This window comes from Solanum dulcamara, chromosome 8 (genome assembly GCF_947179165.1).
Source record: "Solanum dulcamara chromosome 8, daSolDulc1.2, whole genome shotgun sequence".
NCBI lineage: Eukaryota > Viridiplantae > Streptophyta > Magnoliopsida > Solanales > Solanaceae > Solanum > Solanum dulcamara.
Window position 1 is genome coordinate 9,073,487 of NC_077244.1, and position 16,539 is coordinate 9,090,025.

The 16,539-nt window shown below is 36.8% G+C and overlaps 1 pseudogene; it reads right to left on the bottom strand.

Moving 5' to 3' along the window:
* The window catches only part of LOC129899784 (uncharacterized), a 37,024-nt pseudogene extending 22,065 nt beyond the window's left edge, over positions 1-14,959 (bottom strand).
* Positions 14,960-16,539: the final 1,580 nt, after the last annotated feature.

Consider the following 16,539-nt stretch of genomic DNA (forward strand, 5'->3'; position numbering starts at 1 on the left):
TACATGAGATTTTAAGTTTATAAGTGTTACGTATACCTAGTAGTATTCTGGTTTTGCTTCGTATGGGGGAGGCTAGGTGGTTAATATATGGTACTCATTAGAGTTGAATTGAGGGAATTATAGCTAGACAATGTGAGCCCTTCGTATAGTACTGATTCCCTTTGAGTTGGAAGGATATTAGACTAGAAGTTTAATGCGTAGACTAAGGAGTCGAAAATAAATTGTTAAGTGTTAAAGAATAGGGATGTATCCCCATGAGAGTTAAGTTTTTGGATGTTGACAAACTTGGTATAGGTAAGGGTAGTGTCTCTGAAAGAGATGGCATAAAAAGAAGTTGGTACCTTCCAAATATAGTATTCATGTGTATAGGATCACCCATCGCATCAACTATTGTACTTATAAATCTGCTTATACAATAGGTCCACAAACCTAGGATAGTGATCTTGGAACTAAGAGGGAGATGATAAGTATTGGATAATGGCAGGCCTTAAGTTCCATGAAGGGGTCATGATGAGTCCCATAGGGATCCCTTCTTATTTTAACATATCCCTCATACTTCTTTTTAAAAAGACACTCTACCTATGTTTTATTCATCATTGCCATGATTATGTCTAAGATCCATATTCGGTATGCACACTTATGTTCATGTCTGACCCATTGATCGGAAGCAATAATGGTTCTCAAATGATACAAGTTCCCCTCTAAACTTCTAGATATTCAAATATGATGATGTGATGCTCACGATCCTTAAGGTTGTGTCTCATGTTATGCTCAATTCTAAACAACCTTACTCTGTAGTAGGTTACCAATCTGTATCATGTTATACCTAAGCCCAAGATGACACGTGCTCATGTCTTACGCATTCATTCTATGCCTATGTTTAAGGCCCAAGAACTTCATGCAAATTATGAACCTGAACCATGCTTCACTCCCATATGTTATGATGGTATATAGTGGTGCTTTAAAGTGAGGGAGCAATGATATAGATAAGAGAGTAGATGTTTCAAATTGGTAAGGTTGTGGTGTGACATTCGATCTAAGGTTATAGGTTAAGGGGAGGAGTGAGATGGACAGTCGTTATGTGGAAGGGTTAGAAAGAGGATATGTGGTGTAGATCCCTACAAAAAGAATGATTGAAGTAGTTGTAGTAACTTTAGGCTTGAATATTGCAACTTATAGATTCACATACCATAATACTATGAGTCTAGTACTCCCTGACTTGAGCTTGAGTTCATTTGATTATAGTGCTAACATGGTGTAGTATTCTTGGACGGATGTCGCGTATGGAGCCCTATAGATTAGGCTAGCACATTTTTGCTCCAAGTTAGGCTTTAACATGGAAGCACTATGTAGTAGACCCGGGATCTTATAATTATGTATTTTGCGAGGGAGTTCTAAGTTGAAAATGATGAAGGGAGGTAGACATAGTAGAAATCATGGTTGAAAAGTGTTGCTAAACTTAAGGGCATGGTCATTGATTTTTTTTTTGGAAAGTTCGGCAGACTAGTTACCTCTAATTGAGTTTGCATATAACTATATCTACTACTCTGGTATTCAAATGGCCCTATTCAAAACTTTATATGGTAGGAGGTGTCATTCCCCTATTGGGTGGTATGAGGTAGATGAGACAAGGTTGTTAGATCCCTATTGAAATTCGAGATCGTTGAGTTTGGAAGTTGAGGACTAAGGAGATAGCTTTGGTGAAAGTATTATGGAGGAATCAAAGGATAGGGGAAGATACTTGGGAATCGGAAAAATACATGAAGTATAGCTACCTCTTTTTGTTCACTCCTTCGGACGATGTTAATGAAGGTACCAATCCTACTCTTATATTTATATAGCTGCGTATTGTTATCTTCGTGCCTATTCTTAAATACAACTCTATAATGGTTGAGTTCATAGGTGCTATGTTGGGTTGGTGGTGCTAAAAGAATTGGCTTTGGCAATTAATGTCTTAACATGGGTTTCTTTTGTAGTGTACATTCCTCACCTCATGTTAAACGTGTCTTAACTTCTCATTCGAGGACGAATGATTCCAAGGGGGATATTGTAACACCCAAAATTTTCAAACTATGATTCGAGCCATTCTTTAAATGCGAATAGACCCCAAACATGATGATTTCTAATGTTGCATAGGTATTGAAAATAATCCCTTATTGTAGGAAGAGGTTTGAATATGAATTAGGGTCATAAGAAACTTCTAGTTCAAAGTTAAGCCGAAAGCTTATTTATCGATTGAATTTCCATATAAGATTTTGCAAGGGTCAACTTAAAACGATCATATCTCCTATAATATGAAGAGTTAGGTGACTCATAAAATATCAAATTAGATGTCTACGAGTCAGTTTTCCAACATCGCCTGCTATTCATTAATCAGAGTTCAGAGTAAATAGTTATGACCAATTTACCAAAGACGCTCCAATTTGGCAGATGAGGTCCGCGATACGGAGGGGATACAGACCTCGCTGTCTTTATCGTTTCTTTTAATTCGTTTTGAGTGGTATTTTTGTCCTTAAAATCTTTGGAGAGTTATCTAAAAGCCCTAAACATGTAGAAAATTAGTTTTTCATAATTATAACCCTCTCATTCACTCCTAAATTCCTATGCTCAAAACTTCAAAAAAAAAACTCTAAAGATTCAAGAAGCAATATCTAGGGTTAACTCTCAAGGTCCCTTTCCTAAGTTCTTCGGTAAAATGTATGTTTGAACATTCCCTACTTCAAACTTCTCATACAAGTTTCATATTCTATTATTTGTATTTTTCTAAATTACGAATTGATGGTAGGGTTGAGAGATGATTTCATTAAAATTGGTTAGAAATGTTTATCTCTTATTAATTGTGTTTCAAATTACTTTATTATGATTTAGGGACTTGGATTGTTAGTTTTTAATGGGTGAATTTCCTCATATGATTTTGAAAAGGGTTTTTTAATATTAATAATGGATTTGAGAATTTGTGTCTTTCAAAAGTATTGGTTTAAAATGATGAACAAAGGGTAATTTCCCATCTCGGTTTAATGTTTAATGATATTGTATTTTATATGTTGTCTTATAACTTGGAAAGACTTGGATGATGGAATTGAAGAGAATACTTTATCATAAATGAGTCCTTGATTCTCAAAAAATGGGATGGTTAATTATACATTTTGGCATGGTTACTATGGCTTGCAAGTCTTGGTATGACGGTATCAATGGAATATGCCTTATTCGGATAAGTTTTAATTAGTGGAAACTTGTAAAGGTTTTAATGGATCTTAAATAGAATATGGTACCGAGAAGGTGTAAAGTCCCTGTGACTCATTAGCCGAAACCGTGTTTGCTGGCATGGGAGGTCCTTGTCTTGGAATATGGCTGATCGCTGTAGGTTGTTAATCAGAGCAGCCATTATAATTTGTTTTGGGAGAGTTTGGTTTCCCAGAGTCTTATATTTCTCAATTCATGTGGACTATATGGATTGGGGCCCTCGGTGGGGTGGAGGCCGGTCCGATATAGCTTGTGGGTCGCATATGTCGGTGAACTCTACATTACTCAAGATTAATAATTTTTGAAAAGTCTATGACTAATTGCTTTTGGATCTTCACTTATGATTTTGCCTTTCCTTTATGATTATATTATATATATGTATATTGTTTGTCCCTTCCTCGGGTTGCATACTAGTGCTCCCCATACTGACCGTGCTCAGATCCTACATCGTTTCATGATATAGGATTGGAGACATAGGTTCGTGGTTCCGGGCAAGAGTGAACTGACAATATTTAGCATTGTGGTGAACTTTTTATCTTCTGAAAAGTAGACTTTTTTATCAGTATTTAATTTTGTTTTTCATGGTATGTTGGGGGCCATGTCTCGACGTAGACATTGTTATTCTTTTAGTAGAGATTTCATAGACCTATGGTTAGTTGGAGTTGGTTTCTTATTAAGAGTCGAATTGATTTTCCTCATTTGAATTCTTTTGAAATTTAATTGAAATTGGCCTTATCTTTGGCATTGGTACTTAATTTGGTATTTATTTTGGATTATTTGGGTTAAGCAGGTTGGTTGGTACTCTCGAGTCTAATGGGATTCCGAGTGCCATGTCACATCTAGGGTAGGGTCTCGGGATGTGACTGTTATATCCCGTATTTTTGGACGTTGGAATATTTTACGCTAACCGAGATAAGTTTAAGGACAAGATCATTTTGAGATATGAAATAGAGACTTTTAATCCCTGATTTTAATTAAGTATACATATTGCTTACAAATTTTAATTGATATAGAAATATTAGTGGGAATTAGGGATTAATTAACTATGGTTAGATTATTAAGTGGGATTAGTGATTAAACTAATACTAATTAAATCATGAGTGGGCCAAGTAGACCCCACTATAGCATGGCCAAATCTGATTAGCCCATGCTATGAGTGGGGCACGTGTAAGCTTCAAAGGCTGCATGTATAGAGCTTAGTTGATGACTAATTAATTAGTCATACACCTTCATTCACTTCATTCTTCTTCAACATAACATAGAGGTAGAGAGAGAGAGAGAGAGTCTAAGCCATGGCAACTCACGGCTGTGGCTGAGCAAGTCAAACTCCCAAATTCTTATCCCTACATTAGTTCTCTAAGGTATTTTTCAATCAATTAGAGGTGATTAACAACGTGAAGTAGTTATTGAAGCAATAAGAATAATTATCACTTCAATCCACAAGTTTCAGCCAACTTAAGGAGCCAATTTGTTAAGGTAAAACTTAATCCTTTTCTACATATTTAGAAGTGGTTTGGACTTGTTATAATTTGGTAGATGTGAATTGGATATAAGAAACTATGTATGCTGATGTTGAAGTATGTTTTGATCCGTGTTTGGGGGGGGGATAAATTGTTTCGATAAAGCATGGTGGCTGTGGGCTATTAGGAGTAATTTGATAGCATCGTAGTTGTTATATTGATGATTAACAAATGTTAAAAAGTTATACGGGCTGTTCGGAGTATTCAGAAATCTTGTCTTGGCTAGTCTTAATATGGCATTTGAATGTATGATTATTGATGCTACTTGGTTGTTGTATGGCTGGTTGGATGTGAGGAGAGTGAGTGATATAGGGGAGGTGCTGCCCAACTATCTAGAAATAAGCTACTAATGTTAAAGTACATTTTATGCCTTTTCGTAGCTTAACTATAGTCCTGACGTCTTAACATATGTTGAGATATTTTGGACAACGTATATACATCGAATCACAAATTAAGTGTCAAATGTATGTAAAACTGTCCCTTCTTTCTTTTGGCATGTCTTAGATTAAAGTGATGAATGATATGAGCTTGGGGAAATTCTATTCATAAATTCCGAGTGTAATTTACGATCCTTATTTACTTCTTGATGTTAGAGCTCCTAATGTGATCGAGCTATTGCCCCTTGAGTCATCTATATATTGGATAATTGCTGGTGTATAAAAGTCCCTATTCGTACAGACTTTATAATGATTAATGTCCTTAATTTACAATAGCTGTTCGCATTATCTTGATACATAACATATGATTCCCGAGGCTCTATTTGATATAGTTCATATTGATTTGCAAAGAGTGCTTAGCATGACTATTGCCTTGATATTCGAGTATTATTTATTCTATTGAGTCTCAGATGATGATTTAATTATAAATGGTTGCTCATGATGTTCTACTCGTGTATGCCTCAATATGTCTTTCACCGAGTCCTGGGCCGGGTATGTTATTGTACATAGTGTGACTGCATTATTCACTGAGTCCCATGATGGGCCGAGTATGGTATACATGTACAAGACTTTATTCACCGAGTCTTTTACTAGAGGGACTGGTACGGTATATGTATATGATGATATAATTGTGGAACTGAGTCCCATAATGGGCTGGGTACGGTATATGATAATGATATACATGTACAAGACTTTATTCACCGAGTCTTTTACTAGAGGGACTAGTACGGTATATGTATATGATGATATAATTGTGGAACTGAGTCCCATAATGGGCTGGGTACGGTATATGATAATGATATACATGATTTCATTTCATAAGATGCAGGTACAGTGATTTCTTGATTATCATAATTGTCTCCTAGAATCTCTACTTCAGTATGATCATTTTTATTGTATTTCATGCTTTACATACTCAGTACATATCTCATACTCACCCCTTCCCTTGGGAGGGGGGGCTGTATTTCATGTCCACAGTTGCAGATACTCGCTTTGGTGATCTGCCAGCTTAGGACTTCTATTCAGCTGTTTTGGAGTACTCCATTATCTCGGAGCCTAGACTTTTGGTATAGATACTTTTGATGTATATATATATATTTATCCAGGGGTACGACGGGGCCCTGTCCCATCATATGTTACTATTGATACTCTTAGAAGTCTGTAGATATACGTGTGGATTGTGTATAGATGTTGTTCGGCTGTGTTAGCATGACTTATTTTGGGATGTACCCATACGTAGTGGCAGCCTTATTGGCTTGTATATATATATATATATATATATATATATATATATATTTTGGGATATTGTATGTAATGGCAGCCTTATCGGCTTGCGTATGTGTTTAGGGATGTTTCCGTATGTAGTAACAACCTTGAAGGCTCATGTATTATGATATTTATATTGATTGTGATTCCTCAGGAGATAGGTTACCTTGATACATGTATGTAATATTTTGAGATGACGTTATGTTTTCACAAAACCTCCATATTGTGTTTAGGTTCAGTTTGATGATGTCTAACAGATATGTACACGAGTGTCCAGCTCGGGCACTAATCACGGCCTACGGGGATGGATCGTGATAGTGAAAAACTTGGATCAGAGCCTAAGATTTAAGTTTCCTATGGTGTCTACGAAACAGTGTCGGCTAGAGTCCTTTTTATAAGTGTGTAGCGCGCCACACTTATAACGAGGAGGCTATTAGATATTTAGGAAATGTTCCCATTCTTTCATACTCCAGATCATGCAATTGAGTCGTCCGTAGTAAACTCATCCAGATTTCCTACTTTACTCTAATTTCATTAGCTATTTCTTAATTTTGATGTGGTGGACGTGTTTAAAACTCAATTTCTAAAATGCAAATCTTTCAAATTTAGTTATCAAAAAGGGTACGAAATTTTCACTAGGACTTAAGAAGAGTCCATTAGTGCATCAAATTTTATTGGCTCAAGGGTATACCCTTAGTTTCATGAATTGTGCGGTTGAGCCGAGGTAGGACAGGTGTCCCATTGCTCTCATAATTGTGTTTAGATGCCAGCTCAAGCGAATATATATATTATTAGAGGTAGAGGGTGTTGTGACCCATGAGCAGTGAGATGACCTTGAGCTTGAAGTGTGGAGTCATACATCTAGAAGTCTAAGAATGTGAGTAGAAATTAATCGAAGACGATGGCCAGAGTATTCTATCTATTAATTGAGTGATGCAGGTGGTATGCTTATGGTGTTGGTTATGGCCTAGCAATATTATAAAATTTTATGGTAGTCCATTAGCAAAAAGGGTGGTTAGTTAAGATATTTTTAAGTTTATTTGAAATAAGGATGGAGTTTCTAAAGAACAAGCGTAGGTGATGAATGGAAAGATTGGGGTGGTTAAGAATTTACAAGTGTAGGTTTCAATTAGTGGCTTTGGGGAGGAACTCCTTGCTTTTTAGAACTATAAGATTGGTTTAAATGTATTTATGGGGAGATGGAGCTGATGTGAAGAATAAGAATGTGTTAAGAGATTATAATAAGATTGAGTATACGATAAGTTTACTATTTAATCATGGGGATAGCGGAATGGTAATCCTAAATTTGTTTCCTAGTACTTGCAAGCCGGTCTAATAGGTGAGGAGGTGTGTAGTAAATTTTTAAGTGTATGTTGCAAAGAAGATGTGCCTGCAGGCCAAAGTTATGTGAAATTAGAAATTTAGGTTGATTACCTTGATTTTGATGGACTAGTATAGTATGTGGAGGTTCCATCGGTAGTCAATTATTTGTACTAGATACTAAGTTTGAACTCTAGATGTTGATTGTGGAAATGGATCTATTAGGCTAGATGTGCTGTGAGGAAAAGTTTAAGTTGGTATCCCTTGAGAATCTTTAAATGTGCGCATGATTTATGTGAGGACTAGTGTTGAAGTAGTGAATTGTGGTGCATTATATGAATAAGAGTCTTAAGTTTGTAAGAATATATTGTACCCAAGGTATAATACTGTTAGATGAGATTTTAAGTTTGTAATTGTTATGTGTACCTAGTAGTATTCTGGTTTTGTTTCATATGGGGAAGGTTAGGTGGTTAATATATGGTGCTCATTAGAGTTGAATTGAGGGAATTATAGCTAGACGATGTGAGCCCTTTGTATAGTACTGGATTCCCTTTGAGTTGGAAGGATATTAGACTAGAAGTTTAGTGCTTGTAGACTAAGGAGTGGGAAAATAAGCTGTTAAGTGTTAAAGAATAGGGATGTGTATCCCCATGAGAGAAGTTTTAGGATGATGACAAACATGGTATAGGTAAAGGTAGTGTCTCTCAAAGAGATGAACTAGAAAGAAGTTGGTACTTTCCAAATATATTATTCATGTTTATAGGATTACCCATCATATCAAGTGTTGTACTTATAGATCGGTTTATACAATAGGTCCGCAAACCTAGGATGGTGGCCTTGGAACTAAGGGGGAGATGATAAGTATTGGACCATGGAAGGCCTTAAGTTCCATAGAGGGGTCATGATGAGTCCCATAGGGATCCCTTCTTATTCTAATGTATCCCTTATACTTCTTTTTAAAAAGACACTCTACCTATGTTTTATTTATCCTAGCCATGATTATATCTAAGATCCAGATTCGGTATGCACACTTATGCTCATGTCTGACCCATTGACCGAAAGTAATAATGGTTCTCAAATGATAAAAGTTCCCCTCTAAACTTCTAGATATTCAAGTACGATGATGTGATGCTCATGATCCTTAAAGTTGTGTCTCATGTTACACTCAACTCTAAAAAACCTTACTCTGTAGTATGCTACCAATCTGCATAATGTTATACTAAGCCAAGATGGCACGTGACTCATGTATTACACACTCATTCCATTCCTATTTCTAAGTCCCAAGCACTTTATGCAAATTCTGACCTCCATGCTTCACTCCTCGAGCAAGAAGAAAAATGACTCATATGGTAATTCTGATTTCACCCTATTGTTCAATAGATTTGAAACTGTGGTACCCTACTCATGAGCTACAGACTTATGTTTCCTAGTATGCTCATTTTTCTGAGAATTCGTGCCATGTTATATGTATGTCAGAACGATCATCTATCCATTCTATAGATGAGGTATTTGTTCCTATTGTATCGTATCTTACTCATATCTTGATTAGTGTGATAACTATGAGTCATAATTAAGTTGTATTACTCCTATTTCTTGAACCTCATACTCTATACCTCTGTGACCTCCCTTATGTTATGATGTTATATAGTTGTAAGACCCCGAAAGTTGGAAATACAGAATGGAAAGTAAAATGCAGGAAATAGCTGGTATACTGATTCCACGAGTCCTTTGTATAGACTGTAGAAGGTTGTACGGGCCGTAGGAACCAATCTTAGAAATAAGGAATCTGGGACTTGAGAAAATTTTGGCCACTGACGACTTGGACAAGACCTTCTATGGACTGTACAAAGTTACACGGCCCATAGAAGGAAACCATAGAAAGGAAGCCAAGGAAAGATGGGAAATATGTTAGACCAGGTTTCTACGGTAGGATGTATGGCCCGTACAAAGTTATACGAACTATATGACCATCCGTAGAACACCATGAGGGCTGTTACTTTGGGTTACCTTTTTACGAGGAGCTAAACAATCCGTCTTGGTTTATATGGACCATATATCCTTCCGTATAAAACCACCTTTAGGAGCCCAGGTCTACTCCTTTTCACGGACACTTATACACTCTGTGGTAACTTGTACGGACTGTTTAGGGATTCGTATAGGGGATCATGCCATTTAATTCCCAAGGGTATTTTAGCCATTACCCTCTTTTAACTCCTAACCTTGTCGTTTTGGGCTTTGTTAGGGGAGTATATATGATTTCCAAGTCTCCTAAACTCCCATTCACTCTCATTCTCTCAAGTTAGGATTTCTTCTCTCTCAAGTTTTCTCTCAATCTTTCCTTCCAAATCAAGACTAGGGTTTCAAGTCAAGTTCAATCTACATTACCTTTTGACTTTGATTATCTAGGTATGTGGAAATTCACCAATGGACATTGGGTCCCAAAAGATCTCAATTCTCCAAATCTATTTTTATCCAATTCAATGGGTTTTTTAATGTCAATTCTTAATGGGTCCTTTTATTTTGATTTAATTGATATTATTTTATGTTATTATTCAGGAATTTACTAAGATACATGATTTACAATTGATTTCTTATGGAACCATGCATTATCTCTATGATTTTCAATTATGAACCATGCAGTATGATCATGAAATTGATAAGGATTTACGAATGTGTTTTGAAAGTGATGAATTATGTTTCAAGGATGTTTTCAAGTATGTATCAATGAATTGTGAAAGATTTTCTCACAATATGAATGAAATCATGATTTAGATGCTTAGAAAAGTAAGTGTCTATATGAATTATGTTATGAATCATGATTTGAAAGGAGCTACTCTTATATGATTTTTATGATGTGGAATTGTAGATGTTTATTTTCTTTTCTAATGTTATGTTGATAATTGATTTTATCTATTCCATTGGGATTCGACTTAGCACCGAGAGAGCTTGAGGTGGAGTCTTGATAAAGGAGTCTCTAGTAGCAACCTTTATTCCCAAACTACGTGCCCCCGTAGGATTGTCTTAAATGACTTAGCTAGTTGATCCACAAATAGCTCATGATGATAATGATACAGAGTCTGCCTTAGCAAGTAGTCTCCTTTTTCGATGTATTAGTTACATCAGACTCCATGTTATCGTTCACATGGTTTTATTTTCCGTTACAACCGATATCCCACAAAATGTCTATGTTTTCTTACAAGCTTTCTATGATGCATTGACCTTATCCATGACTTTATGATTTACTTCATGTTTTCAAGGAATTTTGGTCATGCATTTCATGTTCATGCTTATTATGTCCTTCTATACATGTTATGCATCTTTCTTACATACTTAGTATATTCTATGTACTAACACATACTTTTGCCTATATTATTTCATAATATAGGTTACGACGCTTCTGCCTATTCCCGTGGCTAACACAGGTTCTAATCAGAGTTGTTAGCTTTGGTGAGTCCTCATGATTCAAGGGCGTAACCGCTATATCATTCCCTTATGTTTAGACTATTTCACTTTCTTATGACTTGGGTGAGCAAGAGCTTATCCTACATCGTCGTCTAAGTAGTGGAGGCATTGTCCAACTAGACGAGTATGTTTCTATTCATTTTGAATGTCATATTTTGAATTCTCTTTTATCGAGATTTCTATATTTTAAAACTTATCTTCTGCCTTTAGGATTACTCTTGATTTTGTGTTATCTCATATCTTGCTATGTATGCTAATAGGCTTGGTTGGAGTCCCTCAAAATCTAATCGTTGTGCCACATCTAGGGTCTAGCTTGAGTCATGACAATAGTGGTGTTTTAAAGTGACAGAGCAATGATATAGATAAGAGAGTATATGTTCCTTATTGGGAAGGTTGTGGTATGGCAATTCAAGCTAAGGTTATAGGTGAAGGGGAAGGGTGAGATGAACAGCCGTTATGTGGAATTATTAGAAAGGGGATATGTGGTGTAGATCCATACAAAAATGATTGCAGTTTTTGATTTTCTGTTAAAAAATCCATAAAGTGAGTGTTGTAATGTTTGGCTTGAATATTGTGATTGATAGATTCACAGACCGTTATACTATGAGTCTATTACTCCTTGATTAGAGCTTGAGTTCATTTGATTATAGTGATAAGATGGTGTAGTATTCTTGGAGGGATGTAGAGCATGGAGCCCCATATATTAGGCTATCACATTTTGACTCCAGATTAGGCTTTAACATGAAAGACTATGTAGTATACTTGGGCTCTTATACTTATGTATTTTGCGAGGGAGTTCTAAGATGGAAACGATGAAGGGAGGTAGACATAGTAGAACACATGGTTGAAAAGTGTTGCTAAACTTAAGGGCTTGGTCATTGGTTTTTTTGGGAGATTGGGTGGGGGGACCACTTACCCTTCATTGAGTTTGCATATAACTATAGCTAGCACTCTAGTATTCAAATGGGCCCATTCAAAACTTTATATGGTTCGAGGTGTCGTTCCCCTATTGGGTGGATGAGGTAGGTGAGACAAGGTTTTTAGGTCCTTATTAAAATTCTTGATCGTGGAGTCCAGAAGCTGAGAACTAAGGAAATAGATTAGATGAAAGTATTATGGAGGAATCATAAGATAGAAGAAGTTACTTGGGAATCGGAAGAGGACATGATTGATAGATGTCCCTTATTATTCACTCTTCCGGATGAGGCTAATGAAGGTACCAATCCTACTCTTATCTTTATATCCCGTTGTATTCTTATCTTCATGCCTATCCTTAAATGCAGCTCTAAAATGGTTGGGTTCATAGGTGCTATGTTGGGTTGGTGGTGTTAAAAGAATGTGTTTTGGCGATTAAGGTCTTAACATAGGTTCCTTTTGTAGTTTACATTCCTCACATCGCGCTAAACATGTTTTAACTTCCCTTTCGAGGTTGAATGATTCCCGAGGGGGGGATATTGTAACATCTTGAACTTTCAAATTATTATTCGGGCCGTTCTTTAAATGCGTATAGACCCCAAACCTGATGATTTCTAATGTTGCATAGATATTGAAAACAATTCCTTACTGTGGGAAGATCTTTGAATGTGAATTAAGGTCATAATGGACTCCTACAGTATATGGATTTTTGTGGCCTAATAGCAAGAAAATGAAAGGTCATTAAGCATTCTTTCCAACGCCTTCGACCGTTCATCAATCTGATTATGTGCTAAAAGTTATGCCCATTTTATTGGGCACTACATATTCTGTATGATCTGCCACGCGATGAGGACGTCAGTCGCATGACCGCGAGCCAAGGTCAGTGTTACTGTTAAGGTTGCTTCCTGCACAACCTAGACTTCAGTTGTGCGACTGTGCACATTCTTCGTAATTCTTTTAATCTTATCTTCTTTTCATGTTTTAAGAGGGGTGTTTTCATCTTTTCCTCATCCCATAACCCTAACCCATGCCTATTAACTTCCCCCAAAAGCCAAATTCAATGAGATTTGATAGTTGCGACAAACTCTTCTCCTCTTCTTCCCCAACACTTCAAAAAGCAAGATCTAAGATTAATTCTCAAGGTCCTTTTCCTAAGTTCTTCGTCAAAAGGTATGTTTGAACATTTATTACTTGAAAACACTCATACAAGATTCATATTTTATTATTCATATTTTCTAAATTACAAATTGTGGTTAGGGTTGAGAGATGCTTTCAACAAAATGGATTACAAATATTTTTCTCTTGTTAATTGTGTTCAAATTACTTTATTATGATTTCAAAACATGGATTATTAGTTTGAATGGTAAGTTACCTCATATGATTTTGAAAAGGTTTTTTTTTGAATAAATAACAGACTTGGGAATTTGTGAGTCTTTTAAAATCTTTAGTTTAAAGAGATGAACAATGGGTAATTTTCTGCCCCGGTTAAATATTAATGATATTGCTTTTTATATGTTGTCATATAACTTGGAAAGACTTGGGTGATGGCATTGAACAAAATGATTTATCATAAATGAGTCTTTGATTTTCAAAGAATGGGTTAAGTGTTTTAAACGGTTTAATTATACATTTTGGCATGGTTAAAAGAGCTTGCAAGTCTTCGTCTGGCGATACTAACGGAAATGTGACTTATTCAGACAACTCTTAATAAATGGAACTTGTAAAAGTTTTAATGAGGCTTAAAGAGAGTATAGTAGCATCACCGAGAAGGTGTAAAGTCCTCGTGAATCATGACCCAAAACCGCGTTTACCAACGTGGGAGGTCCTTATCCTGAAAGATGGTTGACTGCTGTAGGTTGTTAATCAGAACAACCTCTAAAGTTCTTTTCTGGGAGATTTTGGTTCGCTAGATTCTTATATTTCTCAATTCATGTGGCATACATGGATTGGGCCCTTGTTTGGGCGGAGGACAAACCTATATAGCCCATGGGTCACATATGTCGGTGAACACTATCTTACTCAGGATTGAGAATTTTCGAAAGGTCTATGTCTAAATGCAATTGGGTCTGCACTTATGATTTTGCCTTTCCTTTATGGTTATATTATATGCATGTATATTGTTTGCCCTTCCCTCTGGTTGCATACCAGTGCTCACCATACTAACCGTCCTTGGACGCTACATTGTTTCATGATGTAGGATCGGAGACACGGGTTTGTAGTTCCGAGCAGCAGTGAACTGACAACAGTTAGCATTATGGTGAGCTTTCCATCTTCCGGAAAGAAGACTTTCCTTTTATCAGTATTTTCTTTGGTTTTCATGGTATGTCGGGGGCCATGTCCCGACGTAGACATTGTTATTCTTTTAGTAGAGGTTTTGTAGACCTATGGTTAGTTGGAGTTGGTTTTCTTATTAAGAGTCGAATTGATTTTCCTCTTTTGAATTATTTTGAAAATTAATTGAAATTGGCCTATCTTCTGCATTGGTATTTAATTTTGTATTTATTTTGGATTATCTAGGTTAAGTAGGTTGGTTGGTACTCTCTGACCTAATGGGGTTCCGAGTGCCATGTCACATCTAGGGCGGGGTCTCGGGATGTGACATTTATCTGCCCCTCGCACCCATGTATCCAATGGCTTCCTTGATCTCACCTAATTCCTATCCTCCATTCATTTCTTCAACTGTTTTTTAATTTGCAGAAATACATCTCCCATTTCATCTGCTGGTCTTTCTTGGTTCTTGCTGCGTGTCGCCATAGCCATGCCAAGAATTGCTGCTTCTGATACCAATTGATGCATTTGCGAAGAAGAAACTAATTCTAGAAGTAATCTCAAGGAATATGATCAGCTAGTTCAGGGTCAATTCTGCGAATTTAACTAAGAGAAGAAGTGAGAAAGAAGAGAACAATCTTATTATCATTCACTGAATGAATTTCCAATGATCTAATACAATCCTTTTATAAGATCATTAGAGAATGCTAAAACTGTTAAAATGCAAAGCTACAGTAATAACAAAATTTAAGCACTGTTAACAGAATTTAACACCTAACAGTGCTTACTGCTTCTAACTAACTTCTGCACTTGTTAAACAGAATTTGCCACATTAGCAATTAGTTCCACTCCTTTTGCGATATGCTCTCCACCAGTGGAAGAAGATCTAGCAATATCATCCATCTTGGTGATATATCGACCATTCAGAATTTATATTCTCAAGTTGAAAGCAGATAAGAGCTATGTTGCTCGTACTCTTCAAAAATGGCAATGGGTGCGTGTCGAATTCTCCAAAAGTAGTGTATTTTTGGAGAATCCGACATGAGTGCGGCATCGAAAGTGAAAAGTCCATGCAACTTAGAATAGGAGCAGCAGAAACTCAAGTCTGCAGGTCAAAGCAATAGCATCCATCTTGGTGATATACTTACCTTCAAAATAAAGATATAAAAGCAACCTATCCGACGACCACCACTGGTCCATTCACAGGCAAAATGACCGTCTTCACCACACCTGTAGCAACTGCCGGTATGGCAACTTCCTGAGACAGGGCTGGTCATGTCACCATCAAATAGGTTATGGAAACACTCTGATCTGATACCAGAATGATGAACAAAGAGATCGTCACTGAATAACGTGACGGTTCCCTTATCTCTCTGTCCATTCTCACTCACAAATAGAAACCCTAAAATTCATATTCTCAAGTTGACAACGGATAGGAGCAGCATAAACTAAAGTCTCCAGGTCAAAGCAATAGCATCCATCTCAGTGATGTATCGAACTTCAAAATAAAGATATAAAAGCAACCATATCAGACTACCACCACTAGTGCATTAACAGGCAAAATGACCATCCTCACCACACTTGTAGCAACTGCTGCTACGGGAACCTACTGAGACAGGGCTGGTCATGTCACTATCAAATTGGCTACAGAAACACTCAGATCTGATACCAGACTTGTGAAAAAAGAGATCTTCATTGAACCACTTGACGGTTTCCTTAGCCCTCTGTCCATTCTCAATCATAAAAAGAAACCCTACAATTCATATTCTCAAGTTGACAGCAGATAGGAGCAGCAGAAACTCAAGTCTGCAGGTCAAAGATATAACACCCATCTCGGTGATATACCGACCTTCAAAATAAAGATATAAAAACAATATATCAGACGACCACCACTAGTGCTTCCACAGGCAAAATTATCGTCCTCACCACACTTGTAGCAACTGCCTCTAGGGGAACCTCCTGAGACAGGGCCGGTCATAGCACCATCAAATAGGATACGGAAACACTCAGATTTGATACCATACTGGTGAACAAAGAGATCGTCACTGAACCACTTGACGGTTCCCTTAGCTCTCTGTCCATTCCCACTCACAAATAGAAACCCTAAA